General features: G+C 38.1%; 1 protein-coding gene across 6 annotated transcripts in view; it reads right to left on the bottom strand.

Annotated features, from left to right (window-relative positions):
• Positions 1-27,738, bottom strand: part of LOC133653900 (uncharacterized) — a 117,083-nt gene that overhangs the window by 40,878 nt on the left and 48,467 nt on the right. For 3 of the 6 annotated variants that reach the window (XM_062053728.1, XM_062053726.1, XM_062053731.1), the window contains 2 exons: positions 24,770-24,902; positions 24,606-24,690 (listed from right to left, as the gene is read on the bottom strand). The exons of the other annotated variants lie outside the window; for them this stretch is intronic. The gene's annotated coding sequence lies outside the window, so the exon portion shown is untranslated. The remainder of the gene's footprint in view (positions 1-24,605; positions 24,691-24,769; positions 24,903-27,738) is intronic. 6 annotated transcript variants of the gene reach the window in all.

The following is a 27,738-nucleotide window of genomic DNA, read 5'->3' as shown; positions in this document are numbered from 1 at the left end:
TCTTCATATTGGAGATATAAATAAAATGGGGAATTTAAATGCCATCCATCCATCCATTGTCTGCCGCTTGTCCCTTTCGGGGTCGCGGAGGTTGCTGGAGCCTATCTCAGCTGCATTCGGGCGGAAGGCGGTGTACACCCTGGACAAGTCGCCACCTCATCACAGGGCCAACACAGATAGACAGAAACATTCACACACTAGGGCCAATTTAGTGTTGCCAATCAACCTATCCCCAGGTGCATGTCTTTGGAGGTGGGAGGAAGCCGGAGGGAAACCAAGCAGTCACGGGGAGAACATGCAAACTCCACACAGACAGATCCCGAGCCCAGGATCGAACCCAGGACCCTCGTATTGTGAGGCACATGCACTAACCCCTCTTCCAACGTGCTGCCCTGAATTTAAATGCTGTAGCTAAATTTAAATGTTAAATCTACATCTAAATGCTAAATCTAAATGTTATCCTAATGTTAAATTTAAATGTTACATATTTATCTATAATGTTGAGTTAAAATCTACATGTTAAATATCAACCATATAGCTAAACCTAAATCTAATTGTTGAATCTCAATCAAAATGTTACATCTTAATGTTAAATCTAAATCTAAATGCAAAATACCAATGTTAAATCTAAACGCTAAATATAAATGTTAAATCTTCTTCTTCTTTGTCCTTCGCTAAACAGAACTCCAGAGGCTCTGATGAAGTCCAAAGAGTGTGTCCTTCAGCAGGCCAAGTCTCTGCTTGTAGGTTTTGATGTATTATACAGTTTTGGGGGAGATATTCCACTGTCATTGAGGCAGTACTGCAGGGGCACATTGCAGAGTCTACAGTGTGGAATTTTGTAAACATGTGATCTTGGAGTGTCCAGTCCTTAGTCTAAAGATGGTTACTTGGACTGGTCTGGAGAGGAGGTAGGGATCATCCTGCTTGTTGTTGTTTGGATGTTCGTGCAGCCATCGTTTCTTCTGTCTGTTCTTAATAGTAGTATTTGCTTTTTCATAAGTAATGTTTTAATCTGCTTGTAGCTGTTTTCCTCTCTCTTTTGCAATGTTAAATCTTAATCTAAATGTTACATCTAAATGTTAAATAAAAAGCAAGGCCAGCAACACTTGTGTCCTTCTAATAATTTTAATATAAACTACGCAGGCGCTACCAAACACAGACCAGTTTCGACAACGTCTTCGTCAGTATGTAATGTTAAACCAAAATGTTCAATCTAAAGTTAAGTTAAAGTTAAAGTACCCATGATTGTCACACACACACACGAGGTGTGGCGAAATTATTCTCTGCATTTGACCCATCAACCTTGATCACCCCCCTGGAAAGTGAGGGGAGCAGTGAGCAGCAGCGGTGGCCGCGCCCGGGAATCATTTTTGGTGATTTAACCTCCAATTCCAACCCTTGATACTGAGTGCCAAACAGGGAGGGAATGAGTCCCATTTTTATAGTCTTTGGTGTGACTCGACCGGGGTTTGAACTCACAACCTACCGATCTCAGGGCGGACACTCTAACGACTAGGTTAGAGTGTCGAATAGATTCTAAATGTTGAATCTATTCGATCTAAAGGTTAACGGGGACGGCGTGGCGATGTTGGGAGAGTGGCCGTGCCAGCAATCTGAGGGTTACTGGTCCCAGGGTGCCACCTTCTATCATCCTAGTCACGTCCGTTGTGTCCCTGAGCAAGACACTTCACCCTTGCTCCTGATGGGCCTGGTTAGCGCCGTGCATGGCAGCTCCCGCCATCAATGTGTGAATTTGTGTGTGCATGGGTGAATGTGGAAATAGTGTCAAAACGCTTTGAGTTCCTTAAAATAAAAGGTAGAAAAGCGCTATACAAGTACAACCCATTAAACTTAAATCCAAATGTTAAATCTAAATGTCCCGCCGAGTGTAAAGCCAAATATTTAGAAAATATGCAAGTATCGCACCATTCCCGCAGTAGTCAGCGTGCACAGACCCGCCCACACCTGTGTTCGAGCCTGTGAATGCAGATATGCAGTCAGCGGAAGCACGGAAATAAAGACAGCTGAATATTGACAGATTAAAGCCAATAATAGTCCATGTTTTTCAAATGTTTAGCGCCAAAGAAATAAAAAAAATGAAAATAACAAAGTTCCCTTCCCTTTTTCACTTTCTGGTTGCTAAGAGCGCTGATTATTCCCACCTGCCTCTGATTAGTGATCAAGAGGCCTGCTTGCTACTGATCACTAATCAGGGAGTTTATATACCTGTGTCACCCTGCCTTCTGTGCGGGATCAATGCTTGCTACACGCGACTGTTTGCATTATTTGTACTAGCTGCATGTCACGGTTTACTTTCCTTCTTTGTGCTATGTTAAGTTTGACCATGGTATGCTAAGAGCTCTACAATATTTTTGCCTTGTGATTGGATTAAATACTAATTTTACCTGCAAGCTGCCTGCTGTCCTACGTTTTTTAGTGCGGATAAATATATTGCTTTTCCCGGTTGACCTATGACGTTACACTAGCCTCTGTGAGTCCTTACAAGTTACCAGCCTAGCTCTGTGGTACGTGATGTGTGCTATGACATCATCTAATGGCTGTGCTGATGTTAAATAGCAGACAGCATCAAGAAATTATCTTATATTGCGCTATGAACATGACGCTACCAAGAATGTATCTGAGCGGATGCACGTCCAAAGCAAAGAAAGATCGGCTGGAGTTTTTTCGAAGGAATTTAAATAGGCCCCTTTGTAGACCAGTTGATCTGCCGTCTCTCTTTTCTGCTCTGCCCCCCTCTCCTGCGTGGAGAGGCTATCAGGTGGACCGCTCCTTATGCATCAGTTGGTGACGTCTCTGCGCTGCTGACTTGTCTCCATTCGAGCTGATCCCCTGCTCCATTGCACCGGTCACCCAAGTGGGGGTCCCCACATCTGCGGTCCCTTCCAAGGTTTCTTGCTGTCCCCATTGGGTTAAGTTTTTTCTTGCCCTGATTTGGATCTGAGCCGGACCACTCATCTGTGCATCAGTTGAGGACGTCTCTGCGCTGCTGACTTGTCTCCACTCAAGATGATCCCCTGCTGTCCCCACTATGGACTGGACTCTCACACTATTAACTAGATCCACTCAACGTCCATTGCACCGGTCGCCTAGGGGGTCCCCTCCAAGGTTTCTCATTGTATCCCATTGGGTTGAGTTTTTCCTTGCCCTGATGTGGGATCTGAGCCGAGTATGTCGTTGTGGCTTGTGCAGCCCTTTGAGACATTTGTGATTAAGGGCTGTATAAGTAAACTTTGATTGATGATATATACCTGCTTCATTCTCTTCCATCCTATTTGTATTTCGTTCGGGAGTCCGAATTAAGACGGCATTCTCCATTTCCTTACTTTCTTCAATAAATCTCTTGTTTCTTTTTTCTACCATCAATGCACTTGAAAAGTTATGTTCTTTTGTTTGGTAAAGCAAATAAACAGTCTACTCTTCACTACAATTGTTGCTAATGTTTTTATTGAATGGTATCCAGGTTATATCCCGCGCGTTGAAACTGGCACATGTGCGATATGAAGGGTCGCCCCTGGTGCACCCCAACCCCTTCCTCCCCCAAGAGATCTGGTTTTTAATCCTATAATCCAGAACATTTCAAAAACCGAACACGATCGGATAGAGGTGTTTTCATGGTAGAATGTTTATTTGGAGCCGAACTATTTGAGGAATCGGACTAATTTAGTGCATGGACACGTACTCAGTATGCATTAATACATATCTGTATGTTTCCGATTTATTATTTGTATGTGTTACTTCATGGTGGTGACACATAATGTCACTTTAATTTGCTGGAAACAACTCGATTGGGGTTATGCAACAGTAGCCTTTGAAATATAAATAAATCAGGTAGAAAAGTGAACTTTTTACATTTGGCACTCTAAGGGTTTTTGTGGGAAATTATCCAATTTTACTTAGATGGGCTGTTTGTAACTTGCTCTAAGTTACATTTTTCAATCAATCAATCAAAGTTTATTTATATAGCCCTAAATCACGAGTGTCTCAAAAGGCTGCACAAGCCACAACGACATCCTCGGCTCAGATCCCACATCAGGGCAAGGAAAAAGTCAACCCAATGGGATACAATGAGAAACCTTGGAGGGGACCCCCTAGGCGACCGGTGCAATGGACGTTGAGTGGATCTAGTTAATAGTGTGAGAGATAATTCAGCAGCGCAGAGACGTCCCCAACTGATGCACAGATGAGTGTCCACCCCGGGTCCCGACTTTGAACAGCTAGCACCTCATCTGTGGTCACCTAATAACTTCTCCACGCAGGAGAGGGGGCAGAGCAGAAAAGAGACGGCAGATCAACTGGCCTAAACGGGGGGTCTATTTAAAGGCTAGAGTATACAAATGAGTTTTAAGATGGGACTTAAATGCTTCTACTGAGGTAGCATCTCTAACTGTTACCGGGAGGGCATTCCAGAGTACTGGAGCCCGAATAGAAAACGCTCTATAGCCCGCAGACTTTGTTTGGGCTCTGGGAATCACTAATAAGCCGGAGTTCTTTGAACGCATATTTCTTGCCGAGACATATGGTACAATACAATCAGCAATATAGGATGGCTCTAGACCGTGTAGTATTTTATACGTAAGTAGTAAAACCTTAAAGTCACATCTTAAGTGCACAGGAAGCCAGTGCAGGTGAGCCAGTATAGGCGTAATATGATCAAACTTTCTTGTTCTTGTCAAAAGTCAAAGTTTTTCAAACATATACATTTTTTGTAATGTCTATATTTTACCCATTATATTGACACCTTGACTCACAAGGGCCCCAACTTAGGAGTGTTATGAGATACGAGCTGTCTGTCTGGGCTAATAATGTTGCAATAAGTTACAAGCAAAAATTTGAGTAAGGAGCCTCCCTACCGCTAGGTGGCATCGCAAATGCCACAGAGAATCCTTTAAAATCTGCTCAACATTGCTCGCTAGCATTAGCTAATAGCTAAAACCTGCTCAGTGGCCTTGTGGTTAGAGTGTCCGCCCTGAGATCGGTAGGTCGTGAGTTCAAACTCGGCCAAGTCATACCAAAGACTATAAAAATGGGACCCATTACCTCCCTGCTTGGCACTCAGCATCAAGGGTTGGAATTGGGGGTTGAATCACCAAATTATTCCCGGGCGCGGACACCGCCGGCTCACTGCTCCCCTGTTGGTTTGGTAAAATGCGGAGGATAATTTCACCGCAACTAGTGTGTGTGTGTCACAATCATTGGCACTTTAACTTTAACTTTAAAAGCAGTGGGTACTGCTGGTCTTTCAAGAAAAAGAAGTTAATTTTCAGCCTACCTGTGAGTGTTTTGGGACAGCAGAGAGGCTCACGCTATCTCTCTAATCCTTCCATTGAGCTTTGCCATTCCTTTACTCTCTGCCAGTATAAAGTTAATGCTTTTGTTTCGCATGTTTATAAACAAAGACAATGGCAGCAATGTTTCGGTACAACAAGCGGGATCCAAAAAGCAAACAAAGTAGTGAACAGAAAGAGGTTAAGGCAAGCAACAAAGGACAAGAATATTTACTTTGTGTTTCTTGGTGATAAAACTACACCCCCCCCCCCCCCCCCATGTCCTCTTTTCTCATTTCTCTTGCTCTAGATCTTCTCTTCCTCTTCCCCTTCTCTCTCAGTGTCTGCCTGACCCTGCAGAAATGTGAGGCGATGCACAGCGAATGAATTAGCAGAGCGGAGGCCTCAGATAGTCCTTCATGGATCAGTGAGGCAGGCAGGCAGAGAACACAGACGGAGAAGAGTGCTGGTGAATGGCGGCGAGAGAGATGATGAGAGACGGGAACAAATGAGCGGGATGAAAGGGCTGACAGGTGGGAGAAGGCGAGGTCGGAGGAGAACAAGTGAAGGCGGGGAGTGAGGGGGCATACTTAAAACAGTGAGGCGAGTGCCAGGAGCGTTGGGTGTGATAACAACTAGGAAGGGAAAAGATAAACCAGAGCAGTGAGACGAACACGAAGAGAGGAAGAGCAGGGAAGCCTACCAGCATGTGTGACGAGAGCAGGGAGGGAATGGGAGGGGAGAAAAAAAAGGGATGCGGCAACTAGAAGGAGGTCACCAGTGAGCTCTGACAGCATTTCGTCAGCGGCCTTTGAAAAATGTGGATGAAAATATTCATACAAAGCGTGTGGACTGGAATGCCAGCCAGCACCAAGCAGGGTGGCAGCAAATGTCGAACAACACATTCAAACACTTTGTGGAGAAGTGGTGAGAAAAGCCTGCAGCAGGAGAGGCCATTTAAGGTACAACAATGCTCATTTCTGCAGCTGTCTTCATTTCACAATGTTATGGGAGAACATTATATTCTGGAGAACAGTGGCACTTCAGCAAACTATAATAAAGATGCCAACGACGACGACGATGGTGAAGTGTGTGGATATGCATACTGATGGTGATAATCAGGTCATAATGGATGTCATTAAGTAATGAGTTTATAGGTGGATGCAAGGAGCAGAACTGAGAGAGTTGCAAGCAGGGCACATAAGGTGCAGTGCAACCACAGGGTGGGGAGCTTCCTGCATGTGCGCTCAGAAACACGCGCACACACAGAAAACTGATTTCAGTTTTAACCAGCAATGCAGACGTCCCTCAACACATGCCTCAAAGTTTGCGTCTCTGAAAGGTGCAAAATAGAGAGCGTAATCAATTTAGCGTTTAAGGCTAAAACTGTTTTGCAGCTGCTGTTTTGCATCTACATTTAGCACGTTTGAAATGTGCTTGCACACTTATGCACAAATGCCTGCGAGAAAGGCAGAGATTGCGCTGCAGAGACAGACGATGGCGAGAGAATCCTCTGTCCATATTTGTACTGTCATGAATAAAAAATAATAGAGCCATCGCTTAGTCAGCAATAAAGAAAATTACTTAAAGGGAAACTGCAATTTAGGGGGAATTTTGCCTATTGTTCACAATCCCAATGAGCGTTTTTTATCATCTTTAAAATCCTAAAAAAAAAGAGGTGTGTTCTTGTCTCTTATAAAGATTGTGAACGATAGCCCCCCCCCCCCCCCCCCCCCCCCCAAAAAAAGTGCAGTTCTCCTTTAAGGGGTTGATTAAAACAAATTAAATTAGATTTCTTAATTGATTTATAAAAAAAATATATTATATGCAGACCTTGGAAGATTTTCAAGATTTCATCAGCTGAAAACCAATATTTGAAAAAGTGTGGTGATTTAGATGTTTTTTTTGGGGTGATTTTTTTTCACAGTATAAGAAAAGAGTGCTGCAACCTATCAGATAACAACTCCCGACCCAAAAAAAGCCCCAGTAGTGCTCAACACAGGATTACAAAATCAGACGTCCATGCAATTTTCCTAATCGCATGCTGCCAGAGATCCACATGGAAGCTGTGCCTCTCATGTTCCCGCACACTTTCAGTTTCTGTCATAATACAGTATTACAAGGAGAAATTCACAAGAATGGTTATTTCGTAAAAAATAAACCAATGCTATATTTTAGGTGCATGCCATTTTACAAACGTTTAACCCTTAAGGTCCTTCAACTTCACTCGCGCATTTGTGAGAGGTTACTACGGAGCCCCTAAAGGGACATGGGAATTTTTTTTTTTTTAGACATGTATCTCGTGGCCACGAGAAACTTTCTCGTGGCCACGAGAAAGTAAAAAAAAAAAAAATATATATATATATATATATATATATATATATATATATATATATATATATATATATATATATATATATATATATATATTTTTTAAATAAAAAGTTTCTCGTGCGCACGAGAAACTTTCTCGTGCGCACGAGAAACTTTCTCGTGGCCACGAGAAAGTTTCTCGTGGCCACGAGAAAGCATTGGATGCGTGCTGATGGTTTGGTGTGTGTTAAAATGGCAGTTTAGGAGTTAATATGGCTGTATTTCCAATTAGGACTTTCCCCCATGTGTGTTGTGGCAAAATGTGAATGCTTGATTAGTAGGTGTGAGACAAACACTTTATCTTCCTGGTTATTGTAACGCTACGTGTTTGACATTATTTAAGACTTTATCATGCCCGGGAAAGGACAGTTTTCCTCTTCTGTGGCTGTGGGGGGTGGGCGTGGCTTGCGCACCTGCTGCGAAGCGGAGTGTGTCAGTTAGTCCCATGGTGATGTGATCAAACTTCTTTCTTGCTTGGAAGATACACACACAATTGTAACTGTTATTTCTTCCTGCAAATAATAAATATGTACAACGTGTTTGGATGTATTCATTTATGTAAAATTATCATTAAATGTAATATTGCCTGACAAAAAGTGATTTGACGTACGTAATATTTTGATATTTACACATCGCATATTTACACACGCGCATCTGACTAGAATACCCTTATGTGCATTACATATATCAACATCAACTACCTACTGTACTGTTTACTTGTTGAAATACCCTTTTTAGAGCAAATATCTACCCATATAATTTATATGTGTATATATAATATATAAATAAATATATATATATATATATATATATATATATATATATATATATATATATATATATATATATACATATATATATACATATATACACAGTATATACATGCACACACACACATATACATGTATACTGTATAGAAAGAAACACACATACATATATACAGTATACATATATACACACAAACACTAAATTTGACATACAAAATAACTACTATTTTTAAGAACAAGTTACAGTAATATATAATATATATATACACTACCGTTCAAAAGTTTGGGGTCACCCAAACAATTTTGTAGAATAGCCTTCATTTCTAAGAACAAGAATAGACTGTCGAGTTTCAGATGAAAGTTCTCTTTTTCTGGCCATTTTGAGCGTTTAATTGACCCCACAAATGTGATGCTCCAGAAACCCAATCTGCTCAAAGGAAGGTCAGTTTTGTAGCTTCTGTAACGAGCTAAACTGTTTTCAGATGTGAACATGATTGCACAAGGGTTTTCTAATCATCAATTAGCCTTCTGAGCCAATGAGCAAACACATTGTACCATTAGAACACTGGAGTGATAGTTGCTGGAAATGGGCTTCTATACACCTATGTAGATATTGCACCAAAAACCAGACATTTGCAGCTAGAATAGTCATTTCCCACATTAGCAATGTATAGAGTGTATTTCTTTAAAGTTAAGACTAGTTGAAAGTTATCTTCATTGAAAAGTACAGTGCTTTTCCTTAAAAAATAAGGACATTTCAATGTGACCCCAAACTTTTAAACGGTAGAGTATATATATACATGCTTATACATAATATGTATGTATGTATATATATATATATATAGATACACACACACACACACATATATATATATATATATATATATATATATATATATATATATATATATATATATATATATATATATATATATATATATATATATATATATATATATGGATACACACACACACATATATATATATATATATATATATATATATATATATATATATATAGATACACATACATACATACAAATACATATATATATACATACATACATTCATATATATATATACATACATTCATATATATATATATATATATACATTCATATATATATATATATATATATATATATATATATACATATATATATACATACATTCATATATATATATATATATATATATATATATGTATACACATACATACATACATATATATATATATATATATATATATATATATATATATATATATATATATATATATATATATATATTATATATACACATATAAATTATTTGGGTAGATATTTGTTCTAAAGAGGGTATTTCAACAAGTAAACAGTACAGTAGGTAGTTGATGTTGATATATGTAATGCACATAAGGGTATTCTAGTCAGATGCGCGTGTGTAAATATGCGATGTGTAAATATCAAAATATTAAGTACGTCGAATCACTTTTTGTCAGGCAATATTACATTTAATGATAATTTTACATAAATGAATACATCCAAACACGTTGTACATATTTATTATTTGCAGGAAGAAATAACAGTTACAATTGTGTGTGTATCTTCCAAGCAAGAAAGAAGTTTGATCACATCACCATGGGACTAAATGACACACTCCGCTTCGCAGCAGGTCCGCAAGCCACGCCCACCCCCCACAGCCACAGAAGAGGAAAACTGTCCTTTCCCGGGCATGATAAAGTCTTAAATAATGTCAAACACGTAGCGTTACAATAACCAGGAAGATAAAGTGTTTGTCTCACACCTACTAATCAAGCATTCACATTTTGCCACAACACACATGGGGGAAAGTCCTAATTGGAAATACAGCTATATTAACTCCTAAACTGCCATTTTAACACACACCAACCCATCAGCACGCATCCAATGCTTTCTCGTGCGCACGAAAAAGTTTTAGTAAAAAAAAAAAAAAAAAAAAATTTTTTTTTTTTTTTTTAAATAAAAAGTTTCTCGTGGCCACGAGATACATGTCTAAAAAAAAAAATTCCCATGTCCCTTTAGAGGCTCCGTAGGTTACTTTCCCCCCAAAAGGTGGTAAGAATATCTTTATTAAAGCTGCTGTATGTGACAGATACAGCAGGGGACTCACTTGAAGGTGCTAACTTTTGACGCGAAAGCCTACTACCTTCTTTCTGCATCAAGTTTTTAATCTACGCCCCATACTCACAATATATATGTTTGTTGTTGCTAGCTAGAGCAATGTCAGGTATCATGGAATGTATAGCCTATCTAACAACAACATGACTGCAAATTATTCAATGCTTCTCTGAGACTGCTTTTGTGTATGAGGACACATGTGGACATGTATATGACCAATCATCTTATTCGGCTTGAATGACAATTTATTTTTTGTTCAGTTTAAGACATTACAATTGCTATATAAACAATAGAGAATTATATTGTACAATATAATTTTTTGATGTTGCATAGTACGATATATATTGCACGGTATACACTATATTGCCAAATGTATTTGGCCACCTGCCTTTACTCACATATGAACTTGAAGTGCCATGCCATGGAATTGTCCAAAATGTTTTGGTATCTGGGAGCATTCAACGTTCCTTTCATTGTAACTAAGGGGCCAAACCCAACTCCTGAAAAAACAACCCCACACCATAATTCCTCCTCCACCAAATTTCACACTCGGCACAATGCAGTCCGAAATGTAGCGTTCTCCTGGCAACCTCCAAAACTAGACTGGTCCATCAGATTCCCAGATGGAAAAGTGTGATTCATCAGTCCAGAGAAGGCGTCTCCACTGCTCTAGAGTCCAGTGGCGACGTGCTTTACACCACTGCATCCCACGCTTTGCATTGGACTTGGTGATGTATGGCTTAGATACAGCTGCTCGGCCATGGAAACCCATTTCATGAAGCTCTCTAATACTGTACGTGGGCTAATTGGAAGGTCACATGAAGTTTGGAGCTCTGTAGCAACTGACTGTGCAGAAAGTCTTTGCACTATGCGCTTTAGCATCCGCTGACCCCTCTCTGTCAGTTTATGTGGCTTAACACTTGGTGGCTGAGTTGCTGTTGTTCCCAAACTCTTCACTTTTCTTATAATAAAGTTGACTTTGGAATATTTAGGAGTGAGGAAACGTCACAACTGGATTTGTTGCACAGGTGGCATCCTATGACAGTTCCACGCTGGAAATCACTGAGAGCGGCCCATTCTTTCACAAATGTTTGTAGAAACAGTCTCCATGCCAAAGTGCTTGATTTTATACACCGGGCCAAGTGATTAGGACACCTGATTCTCATCATTTGGATGGGTGGCCAAATTCTTTTGGCAATATAGTGTATATTGCACTTGTGTGGATGTCTAATGACCCCGGACGACTGGAAACATCTACAGTTCATGGGATGACAACATGCTTCTAAAACTAAACTTTAGAGTAGGGATTGACCAAAAATCGGTCGGGCCGATATTTGGCATGTTGACATATATCTACATCAGCCTTCTTTTATCAGTATCGGCCGATATACATTTTTTTTTCAATTACAACAGAAATACATCAGTATATACAATATATCTCCACATATGATAGCAGTATTTAGTATAAAAAAGTAAGTTAGTAGTAATAACCAGTGCTGCACTGCCGTGCTCAGGCAGTCTCAAACCCAACCTACTCTCCCTCTCTTTGGAGGGCCAATCGCCGATCAAGAGCACATCTCTTCTGCTACAGAACCAGGATTTCTAGTTTTTGTCCTTCTTTGCTGACATTTCTTCTTTCCCTCCTTCTCCCAACTGTTTTGTGTGTTTTCGCTACCGTAGGATCACACAACACTTGCATGATCTCATTAAAGTGCGAGGCAAGTTTTTATTTTCCGTGATTTAATCAAGTTACACACACATATATCTCTGCCATATATCTTTGTGCAAATTGGCAAATAGGAGACTTATATAATACGTAAAGAAGAGGAGGCAGCATTTAATTTGTCAGACAGCTTAAAACATGAAGGATCCCAGAATTAGTTTTATTTGAACGTTTGCCATATTTACAAATCATATATTTCATGACAATCATACAATATTCGGAAATCATTGATTTAAATTGTGTTACAAATTGACAGCAGAAAGTGAACATACTGTATGTGTTATTATTACTATGAAGTAGAATAGGGGTAGGATTAAATTAGTTTTGCTTCTTCCTACTCCTTTTTGGACATGTTGTAAAAAAAAAAAAAAGAAAATATTTAAAATATGTGATGTATCATATACTGAATACATCTTTGAGATAAGCTTCAGCCAACCAGTATTTTAGAGTTCCTCACATGGAAACGTTGCAATATTTTGAATCCATAAACTGCTATTAAATTGATTAACTTGCAAATCCCATATTTTTTAAAACAATTTTCAGGAGATGTTGATACTACTCTTAGACACCCTTAATAAAAGTGTTTGTGAAATCTCTGCATATTTTAGTGCCACATAAAACATTATGTCGCTACTAGTCTGTATTAAAAACATATTTTAAAAAATCCAGCAACTTAAAGCCTCATCCAGCTGTTTACTGATGTATACTATTCATGTTTAGCTAAATTTTGTTACGGCTCAGACCCCTGCCGTCTGTGCGCACCTCGGGACACGCCCACGGGTGCGCACATCCAGGGACGCGCCGCGCGCGTCTCCGCCCTGCAGCAGCCACCAGCTGCAAACACTCACCGGCTATCTGCACACCTGATCCTGATGAGGGCGTGCCGGATAAAGGCAGGGTGGACCCAAGGATCGGGCGGGAACTTAGTTTTCTCATGGTGACCCGTAAGCGAAGCTTTAGATCTCTCAGCTTGTTTTCCTCTCCGTGCCTTAACCCCCCCTGTCTTCTTCCGTGTCCCTGCAGTACCCTCCGTTGCCTGGACAGTGAGCTGTGCGTCTCACTTTTCCCTGGATCTCCCCCCTTGTGTTTTTGGACTGCATTCCTCGTTCCTGACTCCTCGCTCGCCCCTGGACTTGACGCCCTTCTCAGCCCCACAGACCCCCGCTTGAATCTCGGATCACCTGCCTGCCCCCTGGACTTCCTCTTCTCTCGTTCAACACTTTGGTAACACACACTTCAGTTAAATTACACACATAATCTTACACCACACACTCATTATCTTTTGGATCTAGTTCACACTCCATTTTCCTTAGTTTATTATATTAGTATTGTTTGTTATTATTATATATATTGAATATATATAAATATATATTAAATAATTGTATACACTGCCCCCTGGTGTCTGTTTGCCGTCACCTCCCCTTAGTAAACACTACAAATTTGACTGCAAATGAATATTGGCTCCAAATATCGGTTTTCGGCCTCCGTGACTACTAATAATCGGTATCTGTATCAGCCCTGAAAAAATCGGTTGATCTCTACTTAAGAGTTTTAGAAAGTTCATCAGAGGGATAGACTCTGGCACATTACATTTGAAGGACAATGAGAAATCACATTATAGCCACTAGGAAATGTGTTGGACTGTGCATGACAACACGGAGCAACATGAAGCTGAGTGGGCAAAAAAAATGCAAGAGAGGCAGTGGTGCTGGGTGGTGATGGAGGGGGGGAGGGTGTTGTGGCTTAACCCTCTGACATTTTTGCCATCAGCATCAATGCCTATCTCTAAGCTCCAAGCACCGTCACACACACACAGGCCTGCTGGGGACTTAAACCATCGACGACAACACTGTAGGAATAAAGTTTGCAGTACAGTCTATCCCAGATGACATTTCACAAAGTGACACAACACACAGTAAACATTAGGGCCTATTAGTCCCATTGAATTAAATTACATTTGACAGTGCTTGTCTCTTATGGGTGTTGTTTGTCTATAAACCAAACAATTAAAAGAACACTATGATACAATTTTTGTTCAAAATATTTTTTCTTTCTTTTGAGAAAACTTACAATACAGTCCATCGAATAGGCAGAGATTTTTTGTCAATGTCACATTCCAGCTCTGAATGACATGTCCTTTAATGTAATGAACACGTCCTCTTCACTCTGTTCTAATATAATCCCACTAGCACAGACTCACTGCTGTAAACACTCTCTAGAGCCGCAAACAGAGTTTGGCACTCAAACTAGTCCCCAATAAATGCTCTACTTCTCTGTGTGTGAAGTGCTGCCTGCAGACTGCCTGATAGGAGTAAGAATCCTGTTCTCGAAATGTTGGTGTTTATTGGGAAATTAACCATTTGTTGACTTAAGCGCGTAAACAAAATAGATCCTATTAGAGTACTGCTGTCTCCCAGTTAATTACAAATTAATTAATGATAATAATGAACATTAAACCCCACCGCCCCATCTAAAAAAAACTAACAAAACCTTAAATCTATGCGATGAAAGACAAGCCACCAGTCCTATCTCTTTGGCAAATTTCCTTGGCATAAGCTCTAGCTCACCTATCACCAGGAAATGAATGCATTAATATATGATTTCATATTATTGCTGCTTATATACATAATTTATACAATTCTTATAACACACTCTGTCTTGTTTTTATTCTGTCAGTTGAGCATAGGTACATATTGCTAATCTACTAGCAAACTAGAAATGTGCGTGTGAATAAATTATGGATCATGTTACATAAGTCTGCACTTAAATGATAGGAGAATGATTTTTGCTTATTTAAAGGGCCCCTCTGATGCTGACAACATTGGCACTTATTTCATAGTTCTGGAACTAAAAATAAAAGTGCCCCAAATTAGACACAGTAGTGTTTTATGCTTGTGTTCTAACCAGTTTAAGCACATTTTGGAATGCCTACTTTTAGCTCCAAAATGTGTGCGTCCTGTATCAGCCTGCTGACAGTGTACGGGAGTATCACAACTTTGAAGATGGTGACACCCCAGACAAGGATTAGACCTATCGTGTTACCGTTTTGATGTCTGGGTTCATTTATTATTTGTGGAAGACCACAGCTATCAATTATAGTCTGGAGCGACATTCACGGAGGGTCTGACGGGGTATTAATATGGATATTAAAATCCTCCATTATACTTATCTTACAACATGTATAAAAACAACATGAGAGCAACATGAAGCATCCTAAATAGTATAGTTAAAAATTGTGCTAAAAATTATTACCCTTAATACTTTTTAGAAGGAAAGATGACAATATGAACAAAGCTTCAATTACTACTTTGTAAATGGAGGAAAGGTCAGTTGAGGACTTAAATGATACAATAGACAGAAATCCCAACTCAATGTACCTCACTGATAAGACAGAAGAGGAAATAATCAAAATTGTGAATGAATCCTAATCCAAGACCTCAACTGATTGTTACAAAATGTATATGCAAACGATAAAGGTAAGGTGAAGGTTATTGAAAAGATTTTAGAACCTTTAACATATATCATTAACCTATCATTTCAAATGGGCAAATTCTCAAACAAAATGAAAATAACGAAAGGTGTACCCATTTACAAGACTGGAGACAAACACTGTTTACAAACTACAGACTTGTTTCCTTACTTCTTCAATTTTCAAAAATTATTTAAAAAATATTTAACAACAGATTGGACAAATTCATAAAAAAAAGTGGAACATTTGCGGCCAACCAGTATGGATACAGAGTTAACATTTCAACATCAATGGCATTAATCGAAATAACGGAAGATATTACCAATGCAATAGATGGTGAACAGTGTGCAGCTGCAGTGTTTATGGATTTAACAAAAATCTTTGACACAATTAATCATATTATCTTAATAAACAAATTATAACGGTATGGCATTAGAGGATTGGCCTTGAAAAAGCTACTTAACCAACAGGAAGCAACATGTGAAGTCAAGTAAACACACTTCTGCAACGCTAAATACATCTTCCGGCATACCCCAGGGATCAATACTTGAAACTGGAACTGGAACTGGAAAATTGTTCAATCTTTATATAAATGACATTCGTAAAGTTACAAAAAAACTAACATTAGTATTATTTGCAGATGACACAACTGCATTTTGTTCGGGAGAGAACACACAGAAGCTAATACAAATAATAACAGAAGAAGTGAATAATTTTAAAAGATGCTTTGACAGAAACAGACTCAACAGACTCTCAGTCAAACTAAAATATTTATATTCCGTAACAGTATAGAGAATAAGAATTCTGGTAAACATTTTGAACTCTATTGAAAAATGAGATCATCTTATTAATCTCATTATATGAATTACAATTTATTTATTAGAGCTTTGTTATTGATGGATTTAAATTGTGTACAAATTAAGATCAAGAACGGAACACATGTGTTAGTGATTGCTATGAAATGGAAAAGAAGTACGATTAAATAAACTCTGCTTCTTCCTAGGGATGATGTTCGAAACCGGTTCTCCCGGTTGTTCGATAACAAAAGAACCGATTCCATGGACTCGAATCCCTTTTTGAGAACCGGTTCCCGTTATCGAGGCCACTATAGTAAAGAAAAAGAGTTGGTTCTTTATTCGAATCCCTGGGAACGAATCCCGTCTCACAGGAAATGCCCTGTGGCACGTCCCAGAAAATGACGTAGCTCAGTCATTAGGCGGCAGATACAGAAGCAGCAACAAGGTTTTTATTATATATATACTTTTTTGTATTCTATTTTAGTTACTTTGAATTTACAACCCCCTGGTGCTGTTTTGTACTGTTTTTGTACTGTTCTGTACTGTTTTTGTTTCTCATCTGTTTGTAATTGAAATTTATAAATAAAGGTTTTAAGAAAAAAAAAAAAAAAAAAAAAAGAAGCAGCCAGAAAGAACACCTCAAGGTATGGCTTAATTTTACAAAAAAATATGACGAGGAAACGGCTACCTGCAATTATTGCCAGGCTTTGCTCTCATGTAAGGGGGGAAGCACAACAAGCATGATGAAACATGTTCAGGCTGCACATAACCTGAAAGTTAGAGAAAGGTGTCGTGGAGAAGCAGCGACAGAGATGACTAAGCGCGCCCCTCTTCCTCTGCTTCAAGCTGCAGCGCCAATTACAGTGATAGTGCTGGTGAGTAACTAACGTTAACTGTTGCCGGTTAATTTCCATATCTGCTCACTCGTAGCCTTTAGGCTAAAATAAGGTTACCTCTTATGTCAACCAGGACTGCAGTAATGTTAGCTAGACTAACGTTACCTAAGCATAGTCAGTGGCTAACGGTAAGGTTAACGTTAACCTTTTTGTATGTGTCTGATAACGTTAACGTTATCTTGTAGCCTACACCACTCCAGAGTTTGCAGGTCTGTCTAATAAACTAGTGCTTTCTTTCTTTCTTTAGTTTATTTCGTGCATGAACACACTTACAGCATAACACATCACATCACAGTTTCATATCATTTCACTTTACATCATGTCTGAAAAGGAGTAGGAAGAATAAAGCTTATTCAATGCTACCCCTTTCCCACTTCAGAGCGTTTACAAATATATACATCAGTTACTGACCTTTTTATGATAACATAACATCTGTGAATTAGTATATACAACAGTTTTATAATATGTAATTCATTAATTCAGTCATTATTAATATACTGAGATGAAGAACATCTTATTTTCAATAAGGTTGAAAGTATTTCTCAGAATTCTTCTTTGTACTTTGTAAGCACTATTAATTTGAACAACCTCTTAAAGTGGATCATATCAGTACAATGTTTAACTTCATTACTTAATCCATTCCATCATTTAATTCCACATACTAATGCTAAAGACTTAATAACAGACACCCTAGTCTTCACATTCAGCTAATGTCCCCCCTAATTCTATGCTGTGTCTGTCCCTCATTTTCCCTCCAGGACAAGGACGTACAGTCATTCCTGGAGGAGGCCACACTGATGGACCCCAGAAGGGTGTTCCAATAGCAGCAGAAGTGCATTTTTTGGAGAGCTGTATTATTTTCAGTTTTGTGCCCAAGGGACTGATTTTATCTAACACTATAGTATTATTTATACACCTATAGTGATCACAGTTACTGTATATATTTGTTTTTCTGAAAAATCCCACTTAATATACTTTGGGTAACAACAGTCAATATTTATTTATTTATTGTATTTTTTTTTTTTTCTTATAAAATAAAAGTGAGCTTTTGTTAAACCAAATATTGTGTTTTTTTTCCATATACAACAACCTATCTGGATTTGATAAGAGAATCGATAAGGAATCGGTTCAATAAGAGGATTCGATAATGGGCTCGAACTCGATAATTTCTTATCAAACATCATCCCTACTTCTTCCTACTCCTTTTCAGATATGTTGTAATGAGAAACTGGAAATATGTGATGTATCATATAGTAATTGTATGCCTGTTCAAAATAAACTTATAGTATAAACCAGGGGTCACCAACGCGGTGCCCGCGGGCACCAGGTCGCCCGTAAGGACCAGATGAGTCGCCTGCGGGCCTGTTCTAAAAAAAAAAATATATATATATATATATATATATATATATATATATATATATATATATATATATATATATATATATATATATATATATATATATATATATATATTTATTTTTTTAAAAATTAAATCTACATACACTTTCAATCAGTGCATCAACCCAAAAAAACTCCCCCATGCACACTCATCCACACCCACTCACACAAAAGGGGTTATTTCTTTCTGCTACCAATATTCTGGTTCCCACAACATAGACAACACATCTGCAAGGGACACAGTCCCTGAAGCACACATGATTGTATAGGCTGCTGGTCCACTAACATTTTCATTAATTACTATTTTTTATGTAATTATTTTTATATTGTTTTACTTTCTTTTTTTTCCAAGAAAATGTTTTTTATTTATTTATCTTATTTTATTTTATTTTAAAAAAAAAGGGCCTTATCTTCAACAGACCAGGTTGTCAATGAAATTAGATTTGTTTAAAGGGTTTTTTAAACCAGGCCCAGTCCAGATAATGTCCAAGTCGGACTCAGCAACACACACCTTCATTCATGTACACAGAAAACAATTAGGGAACACAACAGATTGCATATAATTTATAAACAAAATTACATTTTCAAAATAAGCATTTATGTACAGTCCAGATTATGTCCAGGTCACTCAAATTAGGGAACACAACAACAGATATCATATAATCTATAAACATAATTATACTTTCAAAATAAGCCTTTGAGGACTTCTCATCTTTTTTTAAAATGTTTTTTGGCATCATTATCGTTTTCAACCATGTAACTTTCTAAAATTAGAAAATACTGAATAAATGTTTTAAAGAAAGTAATACTAAGTGAATATCTGTTTTTGGCCTTAAAAATAAACATTTTACAGAGTACTATAATTAAATTGACTAAATCATGATTGTCAATGAACTCTCCTAAAATAACAGAAACCACATTAAGCTTCATAAACAAACCAATCCTTAAACACATTTTTTCAACTTCCACCCAAAACAAAGACACAATATGACAATACATAAACAAATGCAGGGTGGATTCAGGCTCCTGATAACAAAATCGGCAATCATCTGACTCTGTTATATTCCATAATTTGAACATTTTCCCTGTGGGTAAGAAGTTATAAATAATTTTAATTTGAAAATAACGATTTTGCACATCGATAGTGGTTTTATAGATTAGTTTGAATATGGCATCCCATGGCAACGGGCAGTCAAAAAAGTCCTCCCATTTTCCATTTGTGTTGTATGAGGCAGCCTTCAAAGATTTCTTTATTAAATAAAAATTATATATTTTTCTATTTATTTTAGTTCCTTTTTGCCAACTAGAATTTCTTATTAGAGGTTTACAAACTAATAATTTAGTAGTTCCATAATTAATTATTTGTTTCCATCTTTTCCCAATTACTCCAGTTAGTTGATAAAATGAAAAGCTTGAGCAAGCATCACCATACATAGCTCTAAATTCATCATACTTCATAATTTTACCATTCTCATTGATAATATCATTGACAAAAATGATTCCTCTTTCAAACATATTTTTCCAAAAGAAAGGCTTTCCATCTATTACAATATTAGAGTTCATCCATATTATCTGCTGCAAAATATCGTCTCTTTTTTCTGACACATAAAATTGAAAACACCACTATGAGTGGATTGTTTCCTTTATGAACCCCGCCATGTTTCCCAGCAGACTCTCTGGGAGGGGATCACTTGTAAAAAAGGATACCATTTCTTTTGATACAGTACATGTTTTTTGTCCAACAGGACATTTGTGTACCACTCAATGTTTAAATACATCTTTGGAACAATTGATGCTTTTAAAGACAGACACATAGCTTCAAGGTTGAGAAGTTTCAGGCCCCTATATTCATACTCTTTGTACAAAACCTTTCTTTTAATCTTTTCTGGTTTGCCGTTCCAGACAAAATCGAAGACCCTCCGCTCATAAATCTTAAAAAAGTTTTGTGATGGAGCTGGTAATGACAAAAACTAATAAATAAATTGAGGAATAATTAACGAGTTGGCAATAGACATTTTACCATACAAGGTTAGGGATTTCCCTTTCCATAATTGCATAATTTTGTCCAGCTTTCTTAGTCGATTATCATAATTTACTGAGCCTAGATCTTCCCGATTTTCTGGGACAACAACACCAAGTATGTTAACTGGTCCATCTGTCCACAAAACAGGCACTTTGCATTCCATTCGAAAGGACGTTCCCTTTAGATTTCCGATCCTTAACATTTTACATTTATCATAATTAAGCTTAAGGCCAGATTGCTGTGAAAATATGTCCAAAAGATTAAGAAGGTTCCGCAAGCAATGAGGAAAAATCTTATCTTTGTGAATCAGCCTTTTCTGACATGAACTTAATCAAGAACAAACACAGAACACGCCTCACTGATGCACATCTGCAAGACTCACTCAGAGTTGAAATGTCAAGTTACACACCAGAGTACAACACACTAGTTAACAGCATGCAATGCCAGGCTTCCCACTAACTGACAAAGAAACAGATAACAGATTTGGTGTCCAGTTCAAAGTGTGACATGATTTAAAAATTTGAGAGTTTACTTTTGTATTTTACATGAGTTATTATTCGTACAAACATGGTGCAAAGTAATTCATGATTTGTTAAAAAATGTTAGTGGCTAGCTAGTTAAAATGGGATATTGTGATTTCACAAGACTGTCTTAGAAGTGATCATTTGAAAATGTTCAATTTGAAAAATGTGCACTTAGAGAAAATATAAAAATAAAGTGTTGCATATTGATATTTATCTGTTTCTATATATATATATTTATTGTGAGAAATCATTAAGATGATCAGTGTTTCCACAAAGATAAATATCATTAATTATTAATAATAACAGAGTTAAAGGTAAATTGAGCAAATTGGCTACTTCTGGCAATTTATTTAAGTGTGTATCAAACTGGTAGCCCTTCGCATTAATCAGTACCCAAGAAGTAGCCCTTGGTTTCAAAAAGGTTGGTGACCCCTGGTATAAACCATATGCCACACCATAGTATTCTGAGACATTTGTGTCCAAAATATACAGGAGGGGAGACATAAAAGTACCTTTCCTGACAAAGTAAATTGACCCTGACCTTCTGGTTTCTATTGACCTTCTGGTTTCTATTTGTTAAAAATTTAAATACAAACAATATCAAGATAATACTTCAATGGTAAATAATAAACGTTAAAAGTATTTCAAACAAACCTTTACTGAAGTAATCACTGCAAATGTGTGCGTTCTTCGACTCTGCTCACATGGACTAGAGTGTGTGCCACTTTTCTCGTAGTCACTCTCCTGCCCTTTTTGATTATCTCTCGAGGAACTCTGAAGAAACTTTTATCATTTTCGTGATTTGAACAGTTCTTACATCTGAAAACAACGCAAGCATAGGGCATTTTTCTTCAAGAAAGGCTAAATGGTGTCACGGCTGGTTATACCAGTCCGTGCCTTTATGTTGGGTTTTGTTGGTGTTCTTCTGTGTGTAGTGCTTGTTCCTGTCATGCGCTCTAATTTTGGTGGCACTTCCTGTTGTGTTGTTTTTTTTTCATAACTACTTTACACATGCCTTCAAGCACTTTTCCCCTCACCTGTTTTCTGTTGGTGATTAAGACCATTTACAGTAAGTGTGAGCCATCATTCTGTGTCGGGACTTTGTTTGGAATGGATATTCTTCATGTGGACGCTCTTTCCTCCTACCGTAAGTTTTGCTTTATTCCAGGATTCCGTTTTGTTGTTTTTCACCTGTCAGTTTTAGTTTGGTTTTTGCATAGCCTTCCCTATGCTTTGATGCCTTCCCAGCGGCACTCATCTTTGTTTGTTTTGAGCATCATTAAATACTTTTACATGCACGTTGCCTCCTCGATATTCTGCATCTTGGGAACACGCCACTAATCGCCGTCATGCGACCCAAACGTCACAAATGGCGCCGAGTACCCATTGAGAACAGATGCTGGCTTGACCACCACGCATATTTAATGAGCCCGACTTGAGCGTGACGTCATGTAAATCCGAGCATTTGAGTCTGACCATAGTAAGGTGGCGTTCTAAGCACAGTTAGTTAAACAAAACTAATTGATATTTTGGGAAATGACTGCCGGATTCATTTTCAGGAGCAAAAAATACATGAGACAACTGGTACTGAAATTTTGGTCAGCTGGATGCTATGGGTCATTTTGAAGATGTTTGTCTGCCACGTGATTTGAAAAAAAATCAAGGCAGTGGGGAAGTAAAAAAAAAAAAAAGCCTTCTGGAGGAGACATTTAGTAAAATCTACTGGCTTCTATTCTCAGAAGTGTGTAGTTGGCAGCTCAGCTCTTGTTGCTGTTGGCTAAAAAGAATTGTTTGTGTTACTGTATCTGTCCCAAACCCTGACTGTGTGCCTGTACCAAGCACTCCAAAGACAACGCCTCTTGTGTTGCTCACTTTTTGAAATTTCACACGTTTGCCTCATTCTGCGTCGCATCCGCAAAGAAAATCCCAAACGGTTGCTTCCTTTTGGAATTTGTAAATGTGTACTGCTGTATGTGTGTATCTATGCGTGGGTTTTCACTGCAGGCGAAAGCGGGGCGTACTAATAACATCAATTACTAATGAAACTGGATGGGAATGAAAAAAAAAAACTGCCCTGAAACTAAATGCTGAATGGGGGAAATCTACACACTCTTCGAGTGTTTGGTTGTAGACTGCATAGAATGTGTTCTGTCCTTTTTGTGCAAAGGAGACAGTTCAATTGAGAAATTCCAGCTACGGTATAGTGCTGATGCTACCGACTAGTCAAGCCAAGACCACATTTTCCTCACTTTAATTACCCAGAATGAGTTGGAAGCAACACTCAAGATTTAGCATTCATTCTTCTAGGGCTGATGATCTCTCTCTCACTCCCTCTCTGTTTATGGTACATTCAGTGTTAACTTTCCTCTCATTACTTTTAATGATGGTGCTGCTGCAGGTTTAAGCTCCCCATTTCGGTTTATTTTTTTTTTACCAGCAATGTTTGGTTTGGGTATATAGTAAGAAATATAGAACACATGCATTTAGCGTAAGTGCATTGAATCTATGTATTTTCAAATCCCATGCATGATTCTGTGAGTAGACCATGTTTGCAGCTTTTAACAGCAAAGGGTAAGGGACATAAGCCACAACACATAGAAAAATGGGTAAAGAGCAGCAAACATCTGTTTTTTGCCCCAAAGCACGATGAAACTCCCAACATTAACTGTATTACAAAGAAAGACACATCAACCCCCAGCTCTCCGCCTTTGCCTAAGATGCATTATTCATCTGTGTGCCAATTTGGAGGAACCCTCCCAATCCCTCAGCTAGTGCCTAAAAGAAGAGAAACTAGCGCGAGACAGGCAGACTGGAGAGAGACAAATTCCCAGCAAGAAAGCAAAGTCAAAGGAAAAAAAGGGGAATAGGAGAACAAGTGAGACATGAGAACAAAAGAACGAGTGAGAGAGAAGCGGGGAAGGGGAAACAGCTCAATCTCTTAGCTGCAAATTAGTGAAACATCCAAACAGGATTTCACATGATACAGCTAGACCTCTCCCTGCTACGTGTTTTAACAGCCTCAGTGCTGCCTGACTTGTGTGGACTGAGCAGATTATTGGCAATTTCTCAGCTAAAACTCTTAAACTGGACTGGAAACAGAGAGGCCAAAGACCAAAAGGCTTGAATTGCTTAGTTTAGCTGGAAATGTTGCTAAATCCCCATCACGCAGGCTTTGGGATGCAGGCCGTCAAAAACAACCAAACACTTACAGTACAGTCTGGTCCAGCCACTGCTTCCATTCTGCCCGGGACTCGTACCTGGGTCCTCCTGAATTAGAAACAAGCCTGCGAGGCACTGAGATAGAAAACAGTTTAGGTTATGAGGTTTAGTAACGTACATATGGAAATGCCATACTGGCGCATCCGTTACTCACCCCCCTTAAACCTCACTCTCATCCGGGTCACGGCACCAAATGTAACCGGTGGTAATTTCCTCTCTGCGTTGTGTGATGAGTTTCAAACAATGGCCGACACCAGAGTTGCTGAACAAACGCACTTTACTTGCATCTGACGAAGTCAACATGAAATACAGATCAATGTGCGCAATATTGTTGCCAAACGTCATGCCCCTACACACAATACAGAACAAGAAAGGATAATGAGCTAAAGTTAAAAATTAAACATTCAACACACTTTTCTGCGGTCACACGGACGCCTACCTCTCACGTAGAGATCATGGACAATAAGAGCAGTAAAAAGGTGTGTCCAACTAAGGGTGGTTACCAAATCCGGTACTTTTGTGGGAACCGACAGAATCCCGCTGATCCTACCAGGTTGCACGTGACGTCATGTCTAGTTGAAGACTCAGCCGGCTCTAACTAGAGATCTAGCAGTAAACGGTATTAATGATAACGGCAGTAAAACTCCCAACAATTAGTAATACCGTTTTAAATTAAGATGATCGAAAAAACAATTTGATAAACTCACAAAGTGACTTGCGCTAGCTTAAATGCTAACATGAAATCAAGCGTCATTAACGTCTCTCCCCATTAAGAAATTACAAGCTCCAATCTAAACTTATATAAACACATTGCTGTTTGAACAACTAAGATATTAAATTGTGCACATTGAACCTACAAGCTATGCTGTCAAGCACAAAATGATCGAGATTGAGGTAGTTTTATGCTGCTTTCCAGAACCACTAAAAAGAGTAAGACAACCAAATCTTAAAGTGCTAGAGTATAAACTAATATTCAAAACAATAAAAACTTAGCTATTAAAACGTGATATAATACTAAGATTACAGATTATCAGTAAAGCATAAGAAACATTTACTATGAATTGATTAACGTGGACCCCGACTTAAACAAGTTGAAAAACTTATTTGAGTGTTACCATTTAGTGGTCAATTGTACGGAATATGTACTGTACTGTGTAAACTGTACTGTTTCATATAATGTATTCTCTTCCTTGGCAATCTACTAATAAAAGTTTCAATCAATCAATCAATCAAAACACAAAACATAAAAAATAGACAATTAGAAAAGCCACTACTTTACAAGTTATTGAACAAATATAAATATTTCAGTGTGTGTACTAGTACTTTTTGGGCACATTCAACAATATTGTGATTATAATGACAGTGATAATTTTGATTAGGATAACCGTGATATAAAATATCTTTACATCACCAAAACTTGGCCATCACTCCAGCAGCACTGAGAGAGTAATCAGCCAAACTTCCTTCAGGTAATGTTGCAATTTTCAATTTCAACAAAGAAATTGACTCAGAAATTAGACACTAGACAGCAGTTATCACAATCAGCTATTTGTTAAAAGTTGCAATAAAGTTGATTTTATTATTAAAAACACTTAATATTTAATAACTAACACACACACACACACACACACACACACACACACAGGTACCGAAAATTGGTACCGTATCAGTTCAAATGTGAAAGGTACCCATCCCTATGTCCAACAGATATAAAGAGACATACTGAGACAAGGGTTTCACATATTGACATTACATGAAACAAGCCTCGGGTATTTTTATGTAACATACACATTTTGTGTACCGGTAATTATAACACCAATAAAGCTTGATCTATGACAATATATTTACAAGACATAATTGACCCTGTTACACTTGAAAAACACAATTTCTGCTGACATTCATGCGCTACAACCCCTTTTTACGACCACTCGTATCTTCACAACGTCAAGATCATGCAGACTCTCAGCTCTATTGTACCACCCTACCTTTACTGGCAGCCTTTAACGCTGCCAGTCCTGGCATCTACAGCCAGGTTCGTTACCTATTATGGCAGCAGCTTTAATATCACAGCCCGGAATAGACAAAGCGGTGTGTGTGTGTCTGTGTGTGACAGAGGGGGAGTGGGGATGGTTAAGTGTGTGTGGGCTGGATGAGTAGGATTGCTGTTTAATCTGCCACCGTCTCCCTCCTGCAACATGGCTCTAATCATTTAGACCCAACAGCTGGATGTGTCTGCAATGACATCCAACCCATTCCGGTAATCAAGGCCTCATCACTCCTGCACAGGACTGCACTGCTCATCAACTGCACAGTTTAACCACTTTCCCCTCATATGCTAAAATTACAGCTATTTCCTGTGTGCACTGCAACAACTGGCACTATGAGTGATAACTACTACCATTAATCATATACAAACGATTAATGGTAGTACGTGATGAAGAACCTGAACTACAAAGTGGTAAAAAACATGTCATTTGCTATAGATAATATCTTAGAATGTATAACCATTGAAATATGTCAGGAAAAAAGCAAAAACATTTTCATCAGTTGTATATATAGATCACCTAAGTCAAGTATAGAAACAATTGAAGAATGGATCAAGGCTACTTACATGGATAATGGTCAAAGAATAATGTTCTTATGTGGTGACTTTAATATTGACTTATTGAACCCTAACAAGCAAAAGTCTATTGATGACTTCATTAATACAATGTACAGCATCAGTTTATATCCAAAAATCACAAAGCCAAGTAGAATCACAGCACACTGTGCCACGCTTATTGATAATATTTTTACCAATGAGTTTGACAATAACACTACAAGTGGTCTACTTATAACCGACGTTAGTGATCATCTGCCAGTTTTTACAATATATGATGGAAACTACAAGAAGAACATGGAAGACAAAAGGACATTTCGAAGACTGTGCACGGATGACTGCTTTCAAAAGTGAGCTACAAAAGCAAGATTGGGACAATGTGTACAATGAAAAAGAGGTTGATGAAGCATATGAACATTTCTTAAACAAGTTCATAATACTTTATGACAAACATTGTCCATGGATACAACTTAGTAATAAACAGAGAAAGAATAATCAACCATGGATGACAAAAGGATTAAAAA

Source organism: Entelurus aequoreus, linkage group LG07, assembly GCF_033978785.1.
Source record: "Entelurus aequoreus isolate RoL-2023_Sb linkage group LG07, RoL_Eaeq_v1.1, whole genome shotgun sequence".
Taxonomy (NCBI): domain Eukaryota; kingdom Metazoa; phylum Chordata; class Actinopteri; order Syngnathiformes; family Syngnathidae; genus Entelurus; species Entelurus aequoreus.
This window is presented reverse-complemented; position numbering and strand designations above follow the sequence as displayed.